At 35.4% G+C, this 15,259-nt stretch overlaps 1 long non-coding RNA gene across 2 annotated transcripts in view; it reads right to left on the minus strand.

Annotated features, from left to right (window-relative positions):
- LOC148123911 (uncharacterized) overlaps positions 1 to 15,259 on the minus strand; it is a 67,954-nt gene that overhangs the window by 49,963 nt on the left and 2,732 nt on the right. The window contains exons 2-4 of one of the 2 annotated variants that reach the window (XR_015739943.1): positions 5,985 to 6,154; positions 4,086 to 4,129; positions 3,555 to 3,606 (exon numbers count right to left, since the gene is read on the minus strand). This is a non-coding gene — a long non-coding RNA (uncharacterized LOC148123911). Of the gene's footprint in view, positions 1 to 3,554; positions 3,607 to 4,085; positions 4,130 to 5,984; positions 6,155 to 15,259 lie in introns of those variants that run through there. The other variant, XR_015739942.1, reaches the window with a different exon arrangement.

Genomic DNA, 15,259 nt, shown 5'->3' on the forward strand with positions numbered 1-15,259 from the left:
GTCCAATATTTTCTAGCATCCTCACAAGTCCACCACATGTGATAGTATGAACCAGGTTTCTGATGACATTTCCAGCATTTTTCGGATTTGTTCTTAAACATTCTTGCTATCCTTGTCGGGAAAATGCCACCTGTAAAACATCTTATACAAGTTTTCTTTATAGGCTGTAGACATTGTCATTTTATAATTTTATGACCATAATTTCTGCCATTTCTCTAAATCAATCCCATATCCAAAATTCCTCCCCCACGCAATCATAGTTTCTTTAACTTGTTCTTCCTCAAGCTTAATTTGCAATAAATAACCATACAATTTTTTAATCACCTTTTCATCAGTACCCATCAAAATCTTATCCAAGTCAGTTTGCTTATCATAAAATCCCTCTGCTTTGGAATCCTCATAGTACTTTGAATATATTTGCAAATATGAAAACCAATTCATCCAGTATACCTTGTTCTTCCAATTTTGCATCGATTTAAGTTCACCCTTTTCATCTAATAATTCCCCATAGTTAACTGTTTGTTCCTTTTATAGATTATAGGATAAGAAAACGCTTCTATCGTCGATAACCAAACTGGAATTTTCAAATAACACTGTTTTTTTATCTTCTCACAATTCAACCACAGAGACTCCCGTGATATAATGCCTTCTAAAATACCCTGTGTTTTAGTTCCCTTTGTACCATAAAAAGCATGCCAGCCCAACAACAAATCATGACCTTCTAATGTCAACAATCTGGTTTTCCTTAATGTTATCCATTCTTTAACCCACGTCAAGTTTGCAGCTTGGTAGTACAACTCCCAATTAGGCAGTCCAAACCCTCCTCTAAATCTAGCATCCTGTAAAAGCTTTAACTTTATTCTTGCTTTCTTACCTTGCCATATATACTTCAAAACAATTTTATTTAAATCCTCAAAATATTCTTTTCCAAGCCTAATTGGTATTGTTTGAAACAAAAATAAGACTCTGGGTAAAATGTTCATCTTAATTGTTGAAATCCTTCCTATTAATGACAATTGTAAGTTCTCCCATTTTTCAAGTCTTGAGCTATCTGTTGTTTAAGTTTAATATAATTATTCTCCTTCAATGTACTACATCTTGATGTCAAATATATCCCCAGATACTTAACCTTGTTTGTAACTTGAATTTTTAACAGTTCTGCCAACTCTTCCCTTTGTTTCAGCAACATATTCTTTGACAAAATCTTTGTTTTATCTCTATTTATTTTCAAACCAGCCACCTCCCCATAGACCTCTATCTTTTCCAACAGTTTCGAGGCTGTTTCTATAGGGTCTTCCAAGATGAAGACTAGGTCATCTGCAAAGGCTTGTAGTTTAAATTCTTCCTTTTTAATTTTCATTCCTTTTATAGTTTTGTCTTCTCTGATATTTCTGTTCAACACTTCCAAAGTCAATACAAATATCAAGGGAGAAAGAGGACAACCTTGTCTTGTGCCTTTTCTTATATTAATAGGATCTGTAAATTCTCCCTCCATCATTACCTTAGCTGTTTGTTCATTATAAATTGCTTCTATTGCCTGAATAAATCTTCTAGCAAAGCCCATCTGTTCCATTAAAAGTAACATAAATCTCCAATTCACGTTATCAAATGCCTTTTGAGCATCTAAAAATATCAAAGCCATTTGCTTTTCAGGATGTGCCTCATAGTATTCCAGGGTGTCCAGAATTACTCTCATATTGTCTCTGATTTGTCGCTTTGGCAAAAACCCATTTTGGTCTGGGTGGATAAAGTTATTCAAGTACTTTTTAAGTCTTTCTGCTAATATTGAAGCAAAAATTTTATAATCTGCATTTAATAAAGAAATCGGTCTAAAAACCAACTTTCTTGAACATAAACCTACTGATAAGTAGAGAAGTCCAGCTGAAAACTTGTTTCTAACATCCTGAATAAGGCCGGTCCTGCTTTATACTTTTAAGCGCCAGTCAAGAAAGATCAACCTTCCTTAAATTGGCATCCTCCAGGTGTTTTCAAATCATAACTACCCAAACTTGTTGTGAGTCCAGCATTCAGATGGGCCATGACCACCTGCTTGGAATAGAGTGGTATGTTTACTAAAGTTTTCCATGAATGTTCTTTTGGCATGGCACCCAGGACCAAGTTTTTGTTTCCATGGAAGAAATAAATTATCATGACATGTTGTTTTTTCTAGCTAAAGACAAAAGATACATTCATTAAAGAGGCCAGCATTGTAAAAGGGCTGGCTGCATTTGCCCAAAACTGCCAATCAGCTGCCTATCAAAGCATCATAATTTACTATCAACACCTGCAATCTACCTGATGCCTATTTGCATTCTTGACATACATAGCAATATCTATTGCAGTGCAATAATTGCACAATTGCAACATTCATTTCACCCTGGGGAATAATCTTGCATATAGCTCCTCCTTGGTCAACACATGGAAACTACAGTACTGTGGAGCAAACATAACTGGTGTTTAGGCTTGTTGAGGTAGTGAATTAGTGCCAGCATTGGCATATATTAATACTTGAAGAAATTATCAAAGGAAAGCATTTTTAGTAAAGTGAAAGATGTGATTCTATCCTAAGCTCTGCCATAACTAGGGCAGGTTATCAGGGAGAAGAAAAACAAACAAGAGAAAACACATTAGCCTATGCAGTCTCATCACTGGAAGGATTCCAACAAATTATCTTTAAGTAGCCAGCCTCCTCAGGTTTTACCACTCTTGTTCCTCTTATGCTAGAGCAAAGGTGGGGAACTATTCCCGCTTTATGACTTGTGGACTTCAACTGCCAGAATTCCTGAGCCAGCCATGGTGGCTCAGGAATTCTGGGAGTTGAAGTCCACAGGACATCATTCCCCACTTCATTCTAGACTGTCTCCACTCCTCTATGTTGCAATTATCCCAGTGTTTTAGACCCACAATGGCATTGTCTATTTACCCTATCACAAAATATTATTTTCTGCTGCTTCTACCTTTATCAGCATGCTTTTCTCTGATCACCTGGTGCATGTGGGAAAGATGAATGAATAGCCAAAGATGGATGAATAGGAAAAACATTCACTTGTAATGGGAGCTCACTAGTATCTGAAGTGACACTGAAGTCAATTCCTTTTGTTTCTCTCTCTGCTTCCTTCTTCTCTAACTCCTTCTAGCCTAACTATCAATATTTGGACTGCATGCCCTTAAAGCAGAGACCTTGCTTTTTTTGGCTGCACTGATATGTTTATTGATGGCACTATATAAATAATCTGTTAAATGTACACCCTCAATTAAACTTTTTCCCCATAACATAACATAACATTCATTTCATTTATCATGGAGGTATCTATCTATGAGGACCCTGGAATTCAACAGTTCATCCAAAATCTCAACTTTCTCTTTCTCTTCTGTGGTAGCTCCACTTCAAAGAGAACAAGGTTAGAAGTCTATTCTTATCGCAGACATGTCAATGTAAACAGCATAAAATTATATTTCCATTAGTTAAAGGGGTGGGAGGAGAGGGCCAGAAGATTGCCTCTTTTCTCTAGAACATATAAACGCTCATAATTAAACTTTTCACCTTTCCAAGTAGCTGGCTGTGTATTCCTACACAGTGGGTGGTTTGCTCTGCAGACATATTGACTTGGAACAATATACAAAGAAGAAATAATTGAATAGATGTCATCTTCCAATGTAACGGGGCAACATTCACCTTTTCATTGCATGAAAAGATATTTCAACATCTTACCCCCCACTCCTTTCCTGAAAAAAATGCAACAACCACTCAAAAGTTAACCATCAAATCAAATTAAATACTTCATGGTTTAAATTTCTATAATTTTGTACTTAGGAGCTGATCTTACAGATTCAGGGCATTGTATAGGAACCACTAACTTTTCATACTACAAATAAAACTCTTCAGTTTGAAGAAATACATAACATATAACCTTCTGAATACACTGGAGCCATTTTCTTTCAGAACCAGTGGATAAAATAAATACTTTAATTCAAAGACTTCCAAAGTACAGCTTGTCCTCAACTGAAAGTAGTTCATTTATATGACTGTTCAAAGTTACAACAGCTTTGAAAACAATGACTTTTAACTGTTTTTCCACACTTACCACCGTTGCAGCCTCCTCAGGGTCACATGATCAAAATTTGGATGCTTGGCATGGAAAGGGAAAAATTTAGAACTGATATGGTTGAATAATATAAATAAATATAAAACATGAAGAATCAAAAAATTTATCACTGAATATTAATGGTTTAAACTCACCCCAGAACAGAAGGAATTTGTTTTGCTAAATTAAAACACCTGAATTTCGATATAACTGCATTACAAGAGGTTTATATAAATAAATATCAAAAATTGGGGATAAATCGGGAAAACTTTTTGTGGCCTGATCAGAACAGAAGAAAAGAGGAGTAGTGTTATACATTAAAGAATCAGTCCAGACTAAACAGGTATTTCAAGATGAACAAGAAAGGATATTGATTGTTCAAATAATGTTCAATCAAAAAAAGATACTTTAGTTGTAATATATGCACCAAATGAAGGATAGGAAAATTTCTAATTACATGGCATTATTTGTGAAATAGAAAGTGATATGATATGCATAGTGGATGATTTTAATGTCATATCAGATAAGACATTAGGTTACAAAAGCGAGGGAAAAAAGAAAAGGATCGAGAAGAATATTGCCCAAAATATTTTTTTTTCAAATGACAAAAAATTGAATATTCAAGATGCATAATAATAAGAAAAATTATGATGTGTAGAATTTGATAAGTTAATTTTAAAATAAAAGACAGAGTCTAAATATTATAAAACATGGAATAAATTTTATTAATAGTTATATAATAGAAGACAAGGTAGAAATATTAGTAGTTATGATTAGTTTAATTAGTAATTAATATTTTAATAAGATCATAAATGATGAAGTAAAATGTATTTATGCATAAGAAGGATAAGTTGGATGTATTGTGTTGTATTCATACAATTAAAATTAAAAATAAATTTTAAAAAATTCAGATGCCTGGCAACTGGTTTATATGTATGACATTTGCAGTGTTCCTGAGATCATGTGGTCACCTTCTAAAAAGTAAAGTCAATTTGTAAGCCAGATTCATATAAACCATGTCACTAACTTAACAACTTTAAAAACATCTCCTGCAGTCAAATGGAAAAATTGATGACTTTACCAATGACACAATTGAATGGTAGATTTGGGCATACCTTAATTTCCCTCCAAAGTCGATAGATCCTGCTGCTGACTTGAATATTTTTTAAGGGAAATCTTACATGGCTAGGATACTAAATAGCACATATGCCGGTTTGGGGAGACATAGAGCAGGCAGAAAAGAGGACTATAAGAATCTCTGTTATAAAGTGCATTTAAACTGCCATCGTAAATCAAGCAGTATTGAAACCAGGGCAGTTATTTTTTCTCAGTAAATAACTATCAGACTATGAGCCAATTAAGCAACTATATTAGGATGGAACAAGGGTGTGTAGCTTGTTTATCACTTATACAGCTTGTTTATAATCTTTTCTAACTAGCTGAAAGGATTGCTTCACTCCCAATGTGGGTCAGGTTACAACTTGTTCATAACCGATTTGTGTGCATCACCTAGAATCATTTTTGGTGAGAGGAGTGGTTCGATGAATTGGATTAATAACATGAATAATAAATAAATTTGACCCATATTGCCAAAAACACCAATGTGAAGTTCACAGTGATTGACAATTTCAAAGAAACAATAACGCAATTCTCTTTCAACCTAATATTCATCTATGGATTCTTTTTTTAAAATAGGAATAAGGATTAAATTCCTATTTATTTATTTATTTTACTTCTTAAACATCACCAAGGTATCTGCAGACTCTTCTCCCCAGTTTTCTTAATTATTAACCCCAGCTTTTTCTTCTTCCTCATGTTTGGTTGATTTTTAATCATCTTACTCAAGGTACTATCCTTTTGTAAAGCAAACTTATATCTTGCTTGAGGAACATAACTTACACATCATGACTCACATAAGCCTCTTTTCCATTACATTATCTCCACTCCTCATACCCTCCAGTCAGTGTCTGCTACTGAAGGAAGCCCTTGGTTTCCTCAGTGGTAGGACCAGCTCTGTGGGTCCATCAGATGCTTTCTGGAAGTCCACCAGGAAGATGTGAAAGTAATCCCTAGAAGGTAGAAAGAGAGAAAGGATGAAGGAATTTTTCAAAGGGAGGATATGTCAAAGCCCAGGTGTCCATTGATGAAGATGCCATTCTGCACATCAGATAACTTGATCATATATAATAAAGAACATTTTTCCTAATCACAGAGGAAAATATATAAATCTATTTAGGTACCTAAATCCATAATGTGTAAAGCTTTAAAGGTACAAAATTTGATTTTTAAATTAGGCCCAGAAACAGAACAAAAGGAAAAACTATTTCAAAAAGAATCACCCCAACTTCTCAGTTCTTAGTGTCAATTTACCAGTTTGTCAAAAGAGCCTTCCCTAATCTAATGAGATATCTGTACCATGTAGTTCATACATATTTGACCAAGACCTGATAAACCAATGAAAATTAAATCAGGTGTTGGAAAACTAAGGCTATCCTCCAATAAAATTAGATTTACAAGGCAATTTCTATCTACACAGAGTTGAAAGAAGGAAAGTTACTAACTATAAGCTCCATCTCTCAGCTAATAGCTTCATATATTCAAATAGTAGAATTAAATTTGAATTTTATTCTTCATTTTAGCTGACACACTATCAAACAAAAATCATGAAAACAAATCCTCTGATTTTTGGAGACTGCTTGATAAATTCCCTGAAAAATTCTTCAGTAGTAGTTTGCCATTGATCCTTTCTAGGGCTGAGAGAAAGTGATTGGCCCAAAAGTCACTCAGCTTGCTGTGTGCATAAAGTGGGACTAGAATTCATGGTTTCTCAATGTTTAGCTTGATATCTTAACTACAACACCAAACTGACTCTCTACATTAAAAACTATACTTATATTCAAAATGTCATTATTCTCAAAGCACTATCTAATTTAAAAGTAGGAAACAGTTATGAAAACTGAAATGTCCACCTGGGCCTCCATTTTGGCATTTTTCACATTTAACCCCTTCAATCAGAAAGAAAAAAATAGGGTATGAAAGTTTAGCTCTTCCTTTCAGTCTTGCTAATATGGTATTTCCTCTACTATCAATGCTTGTCAGCCAGTTAACTTTTCATTTGCAAGAATTATCTGTTATTTGCATAAGCTATCAGCCTGCCTTTGTCCTCCAGGCTGGAAATACAAGAGGCTTCTTTTATTCTATATTATGACCTACAGTAAAGATTCTATTGTGATTAACTCCAGGGACCAATTACAGGGCAGAAACTGTCCTTTCCAACCAATTTATGTCTTATTATTTAACAGGTTGGATACTGCAAGTCTAGCTATAGTCAGGTAACTGTCAGCATTAGGGGTGATTAAATAATAAGCTACTAATCCAAAAGGGAGACAAAGGACATGCTTTGGTATGTAAAAAAGTCAAAGAAGAAGAATGTAAGCTACTTGTGAACCATGGAAAAGAAAGATCACAATTCATACCTATAAAAGATCTACAAAACAGTTAGAAAGATCTTGCAATTCCCATTTAAGCAGAACACATAAGACATTAGACTCAAATATCTTTCCTGATTTACAAATGAACTTATTTAATTTTCAAATCAGTTACTGTCAACATATATCAGTAGATCTAATTTTATAGATAGATAGATAGATAGATAGATAGAGAGATAGATAGATAGATAGATAGATAGATAGATAGATAGATAGATAGATAGATAGATAGTATAGTTCTCCACTCCTCTACTTGTTGCAGAATACCTTATGCCACCAGACTTGAAATTCTAGACCTAGAAAATCTAGAACTATGCTGCCTTTGGTCCAATCTAAGTATAGTATATAAAATTATACATTGCAATGTCCTACCTATCAATGAATACTTCAGCTTCAACCATAACAATACAAGAGCACACAATAGATACAAAGTCAAGGTAAACCGCACCAAACTTGATTGCAGGAAATACAACTTCAGCAACAGAGTGGTCAATGTCTGTCTGGAATACTCTACCTGACTCTGTGTTTTCTCCCTAAACCCCAAAAACTTTAACCTTAGACTTGTCTACTATTGACCTCATCCCTTTCCTAGGAGGTCTGTAGGGGGTGTGCATAAGCGCACCAATGTGCCTACCATCCCTGTCCTATTGTTTCTCTTTTATTTTTCTGATATGTATCCATTTCATGTATTCATAACTATGTTTATACTTATACCTGTTATCTTATAATCGCTTGACTAAATAAATAAATAAATAAATAAACAAATAAACAAACAAATAAATAAATAAATAAATAAATAAATAAATAAATAAGAAGTTGAAATATTTTGAATCTAGGCAAATCTCAACATTAGATCCAGAGCAACCTTCTACAATCTGGTGTTCTTCAGATATGTGGTTTTCAGCTCCAAGAATTCCTAGCCACCTGGATCAATGGGTTTATTGAATTTATTTATTTGAAGAGGACCAAGCTAAAAGAAGAGCACAAAGGCTGGGGAGTAATTCCTGAGTATGAACATAACTATTATTGTAATATGTGTCCAGCTATACAACAGATTTAATTCAAGAGTTTACTGCTGTGTAGATTACCAAAAATTTTCCTCTATGCTTCAGATAGGGACTTGAATAAGGAAATGCTCCACAGCATAATTATCTAGAAATAAGATCCTTTAATTTTAATTAATCTAATTCCCCAGTTAAGTGAACAGAAGTTTGGATCTTTATATTTTTCTGTCTATAAAACAAGGTCAACAGTCACTCATCAGCTATTACTTTAACTGTTTTAAGCAACCAGAATTATGAATCTGATAGCTATTCAAAGAGAAAATGAACAGCATTCAAAATACATGCTTGGCTGGATTGCATTTCATATGATTTTCTGGCTACATTGAACATAAACTATTTCTTAAGAAATAATTTGTTCTGGGCAAACATCTTGACAAGATTTGCTTTCCCAAGAGGGCAAATAGCCAGAATCCATTAAACTGGGCTGTATCTAATCATAATCAATAGTTTGATAGAAGGTGGCAAAAAATGGCATAATTTCATCTGCTGTCTTTGCTTATTATTTCTTCTGAGTGGACATTTGCTCTCAAATATTGCTACAATAGTTTTCTCTGTCTTTACCGATTTCAGGATAGGTAGTGCAGTCCTATATATTTGGAGGGCACCAAATTCAAATGAAAGAAGTTCAGTGGGACAAAAACCAGTTTGACCATCAAGTTGTTTGTTCGTTTGTTTATTGGAATTTGTCAAACAAAAACAAGAATAAGAATAAAAATACAATGACAGGGATGATAGGCACTTTAGTGCAGTTATGCCTGCCCACTCTACTGATTACTTAAGTATGAAGTAAGGTTTATTGAAGTAAATTTGTGACTGAAACTGTGAAAATTTGTATCTGAGACAACCAAATCAGGTACAGCATTCCAGACTTTGACAACTATATTTAAAAAATCATATTTTTACAGTCAAGTTTAGAATGATTTACACTGAGTTTAAAGCAGATGTTCACATGCATATTATTACGATTAAAATAGAAAAAGTCATTATGTATACTACTATGTATAATTTTGTATGCAATACCTAGGTCTGACCACAAGCAATGCAGTTCTAAGTTATCCAAACCGAGAATTTTGAGCTATGCAGCCTGCTTGGTACAAGAATTCACATTAATAAAGAACTATCCAGGCACATCTAAAAGGGGAGCTCACCATTGCTAGAAATAATTGGTACAAGTATAAATCTTCTCTTGCTATTAGAACTTTTTTTTTTCAAACATTCAGCCACAATTTGGTATCTGAACACCACTATCCCACACCCTTTCTTCCAATAAAGAAATGTTTTTCTGCAAGATATACCTTCAGTCAGCATATTTTAGCATCAGGGTTTTTTTTCCAACACTAATCTATTTTAATCACTTCTGCTTTTTCTAGTTTTCTATCCCCCTGATCATTCTTGTTACCCTTCATTGCAACTGTTTCCTCAAATGCCTCCCAAAATCAGAAGCCCAGGTTAGATAAGACTGCCCTGGAGAAAGTTATAATCGTGCCATCCCAAATGTTCAGAAAACGAAAGCAATGAACTAAAAGACATGTTTAAAAATGTGCATTTCAGACTTTTCAAAAATTGCCATGGAATGGCCCTGAAATATTATCTATTTAGCAATTAATAAGTTAGACTAGTGTTTTTTAAGAAAATAGCCTGTAATCCTGCCTAGCTATATTGAGAGCCAAGTAAATAGTACCTTAATTAGATAGATAGATAGATAGATAGATAGATAGATAGATAGATAGATAGATAGATAGATAGATAGATAGATAGATAGATAGATAGATAGATAGACAGATACACACACAATTAATATGTCATTTATATGTGCAGATATCATGAAGTTGGAAGGGGATATGAGCAAAAATAAGGCAGTGGGAAGAATTTAACTCTTTCACTCTGCTAGGGTGCTAACGTAAATCTTTTTCATCTTCCCTTCTTCCTTTTTACAGTTAAACTCTTGAAGAAAGCTCTAAATGACACCTTGGTCCTAGGGCTTGAAACAACTCCCAGTGTTAAGGTTTAAAATCTCTCTCCTCCCATGCTTGCATTTCAATCCTGTTCTCTCATCCATCTCTTAAGCAGCTAGATTAAAAACAAACTCTTCTGCAAACTAATTCACACATCATTTGTCAGTAAATGTGCATCATTTTATGATTTTAAAAGTTTCATTTTCTACATCACTGGATCGAAACAGATCTTGAAGAAGCTTCTTGGATGAGAAGCAAAACATCTTCAAAGAATAACCAGAATGTCCAGTTGCCTCTTGAAAAAAAGCATCTTTAGGACTTCTGAAGTGCACTTTTGCACAGCAAAATCATAGATGGAGATGTTGTGTAAAGGATACTGAGTAGAACTCTGGGAGATATGGTCCAACTTTCTACAGAAAGAGATTAGGAATTATAGGAAAGGAAATGGAATGAAGAAATGGAGAAAGATTATGTCACCTACTTTCGTTCACATGTATTTGAGCCAAACTCATCAATTCCATAAGGCTTATATGTAGTTATAATATTAAACCACTCTGGCTTGTTGGCTTTTGGTTCTGAGCCATAGTGCACCGCCAGCTTTACGAAGGCAAAATGCACTATTGAGAGAATATAGAAAAATGATAAACAACTCACCCCATAGTGCAACCCAACCTTCCTCATTTATCAGCCAGAAGCCTCAAATCTTGGAAGCTCACACTGGCACTTGCACAACATCTGCTCAACAATTTTAACATCGATTTCCAATGGAAAGCCAAATGGGTTGCTGAACATTCAGACATAGGAAGATATATAAATGACCACACAAAAAAAGATGCTAGGCAATGGACAATCCTAAACAAAATTTGCAAACCACATGGAGACTTTTGGGATTCACTGTATAAATGGGGCACAGTATCTTCCCCTCAGTGTGACTGCAGGGTTCCATATCAAACTGTAGATCACATTGTGACCAGCTGTAGGCTGAGAACATATATCTGTCCAGTATTTGGGTTTTTTTTCCCCTCGTATAGATGATATTGTACTTCAATGGTTAGAAGTCCTAAACTATCTATCTATCTATCTATCTATCTATCTATCTATCTATCTATCTATCTATCTTTGGTATATTAACATCCATATTTTTTAAAAATGTTAATAAGGAGTAATGTTAATATATATTGCAAGTCCACGTATGATATGCTAAATAAGTAAATATCACCTACTTAATTAAGTGGCACTGACTCAGATTACCTACAGTAAAGCCTAGCGTTGGCCTATCACACATCCTTTAAATAATCAGGGACGCACTTTTCTGCAATTTCAACCACTGATAAAGGTTTAGTGTTGGTCCATGGAAATTTATTATTAACAACTAATTATATTTTTCTCCTACAATAACAGATTAATTTATTGGGAGATGAGGTTCTTTGATTCCCGGGGTTTATAACAGAGCTCTTTGAGCCCTTCGAGCACTAATTCTAACAGAGAGATTGCATTTTATTAATGCATTTCTTGCAAGATAAATTTTGGGATTGGGTGCATATTAATGAGGGTGTTTTAAAAAAATGCTATTTGAAATAATGACAAAAAACCACAAAGATATATATATATATATATATTCAAAGAGAAAAAAAACACAGAAAGTGCTTTAAAAAGGAAACATGAAAAAAAATACAACAAAGGAAAAAGATATATAATTTTAGCAATGACAGCAGACAGCTGCTTTCTAACCCAGTTCAAGGAAAGTTGACTGGGACAGTAGATAAGGAAGCAGCCAAGGATCAAGGAGAACCAGTTCTATTTGCGATAAGTTTTGCATGTGACTTTTGGACAATCACTGTGTCTCAGACCAAAATTCTCAGGTTGTTGGTTAAGGTAAAAATTGGAAAAGGGCAGTCTTATGTTTGCCACCCTGAAATTCTAGAGCAATTATAGGGTATGAATTGGAAGTAGGAGGAAGACTTGATATAAAGCAGATAAACAAGTAATCCTCAACTTAAAACCATATATTGTAATTGTTTGAAGTTAGAACGGCCCTGAAAAAAGTGGCTTATGACCATTTTTCACATAACCATTGTACCATCCCTATGGTCATGGGGTCAAAGTTCAGACACTTGGCAACTGACTCATATTTATGACAGTCGCAGTGTCCCAGGGTCATGCAATCTCCTTTTGTGACAAGCAACATCACAAAGAAGAAGCCAGATTCACTTAACCACAACGTTATTAACTTAACAACTGAAAGGTCATAAAATGGACAAAACTCACTTAACAAATGTTTCACTTAGCAACATACATTTTGGGCTCAATTGTGGTCATAACTTGAGGACTACCTGTATATATTTCTAATACATTTATATAAACATTTAATCTGCTGCATTTTGTATAAATGGATTCCATACTTCATTACATTTGTCCAATCAAAATCTACATCTATAGGCAAAATGCTCAATAGTCAATAAATGCAACCAGGTTCTATATTTTGGGTGAAAGGTCAATACAAAAATGTAGAAGTTAAAACATTTTTCCCATTGTCTTGGCCAGGGGTGTCCAATCTTGGCAACTTTTAAGACCTGTGGGCCTCAATTGACTGGGTAGTCAAAAGAGTTGGATACCCCCGGTCTCAGCCATACAGAAACCTCTAATACTTTATTCCACTCTGACATGTTTTAAGCCAGCGGTCTCCAACTGTTCCAGCTTGGAGGCCCACCCCAATGTGTGAATGGCTGTTGTGGTTAGCCAGTAGCAGGTGCGGATGACTGAAGAGAGCAAGGACTCAGATGAGAGTCCAGGACCATTAGGAGTGAACTGCTGCCTTCAGAGATTGTGGAGGCAGCAGTCATGAGGAGGTTCCCAAGGAGCCTGTGCCAAGTGCGCATGCGTGCAGGATTGTTTGCAGGAAAGAGCAGCTACAACAGCACGGGCAAGTCGGGAGTAAGGCTGCAAGGTAATGGCCCCTCCTTCAAAAAGATAAAAGCCAGTTGTGAAATTAACGTTCTTTGTAGAAGGCAAAGATGTTTTGAAACTCCAGCCTCTTGGACATTCCAGTATCCTGAGTTTCTATTTGAAGATTCTTGTGTTGCAAATTATTTCTTGTCTGTTATCTTTTGGCAATCTTGCACAGTTTGGCAAGGCTTGTGCTTATCACAGTTAATTATTTTGCAGAAGCATCAAAAGGTTTCTGTTCCTTTTGGATTGTGTTGATTTGTTGGAAAGGGGCGTGGGTCAGAACAATGGCACGGTGTTTGCACGTGAGAGGCAGGAACTTTTGCACTCATGCACAAAGTTCCAGTCACATGAGTGGAGGAACCTTCAGTGGAGGCGCTTGTATTCATGTGCGAAGCTCCACATTTGCTTGATCATTCTTAATAACAAACAATATCACTTGTTCTAATCTATTTGCTAAGACTGCTATTCAAACCTTTGTATCAACTTAATCAACAAGACTGGATAATAACTAGCACACTTGAATCTAATCTTTACTACAGACCAGTTTCTCTAACATCTGTAGTTATGAAAATCTTTGAAAGGCTTGTGCTGTCCCACCTGAAAACCATCACAGATCCGCTGTTAGATCCCATGCAGTTTGCATACTGAGCAAATAGATCAACAGATGATGCTGTTAACATGGCTCTGCATTACGTCCTACAATACCTTGAATCTCCAAATACCTACGCAAGGGTCCTCTTTGTAGACTTCAGTTCAGCATTAAATACCATCATTCCAGACAGTCTTCTAAGTAAATTAAACCAACTAGCAGTACCTGAATACATTTGTAAGTGGATCATAAGCTCCTAACAGACAGGAAGCAGCAGGTGAAGCTAGGCAGAATCACATCTGATACCTGTACAATCAGCACAAGGCCCCCCCAAGGCTGTGTGCTTTCTCCACTTCTCTTCTCCCTGTATACCAATGACGGCATCTCAATCGATCTATCTGTTAAAATACTGAAGTTTGCTGATGACACAACAGTGATTGGTCTCATTCCAGACAATGATGAATCTGCATACAGACAGGAGGTTATACAACTTGCCTCATGGTATAATTGGAGCAATCTGGAACTGAACACACTCAAAACCTTAGAAATGGTGGTAGACTTTAGAAGAAATCCTCCCATACTTCCACCTCTTACAATACTAGCCAACACCGTATCAACAGTAGAGACCTTCAAATTTCTAGGTTCTACTATATCACATGACCTAAAATGGACACCTAACATCAAAAACATAATAAAAAAGTACAACAAAGAATGTTCTTTCTGCACCAACTCAGGAAGCTCAAACTGCCCAAGGAGCTTCTGATCCAGTTCTACAGAGGAATTATTGAGTTTGTCATCTGCATCTCTATAACTGTCTTGGTTTGGTTCTGCAATCCAACAGGACAGACACAGACTTCAGAGAGTAATTAGGACTGCAGAAAAAACAATTACTACCAACCTGCCTTCCATGGAGGACCTGTATACTGCATGAGTCAAAAAGAGGGCTGTGAAAATATTTACAGACCCCTCACATCCCGGACATAAACTGCTTCAACTCCTTTCCTCAAAACAAGGCTATAGAGCACTGCACACCAGAACAACTAGACACAAGAACAGTTTTTTCCTGAAAGCCATCACTCTGCTAAACAAATAATTCATTCAACCCTGTTCAACTATTACAAAGTCTCCA

This window comes from Pseudonaja textilis, chromosome Z, assembly GCF_049901715.1.
Source record: "Pseudonaja textilis isolate UNSWEBS1 chromosome Z, rPseTex1.2, whole genome shotgun sequence".
NCBI classification, from domain to species: domain Eukaryota; kingdom Metazoa; phylum Chordata; class Lepidosauria; order Squamata; family Elapidae; genus Pseudonaja; species Pseudonaja textilis.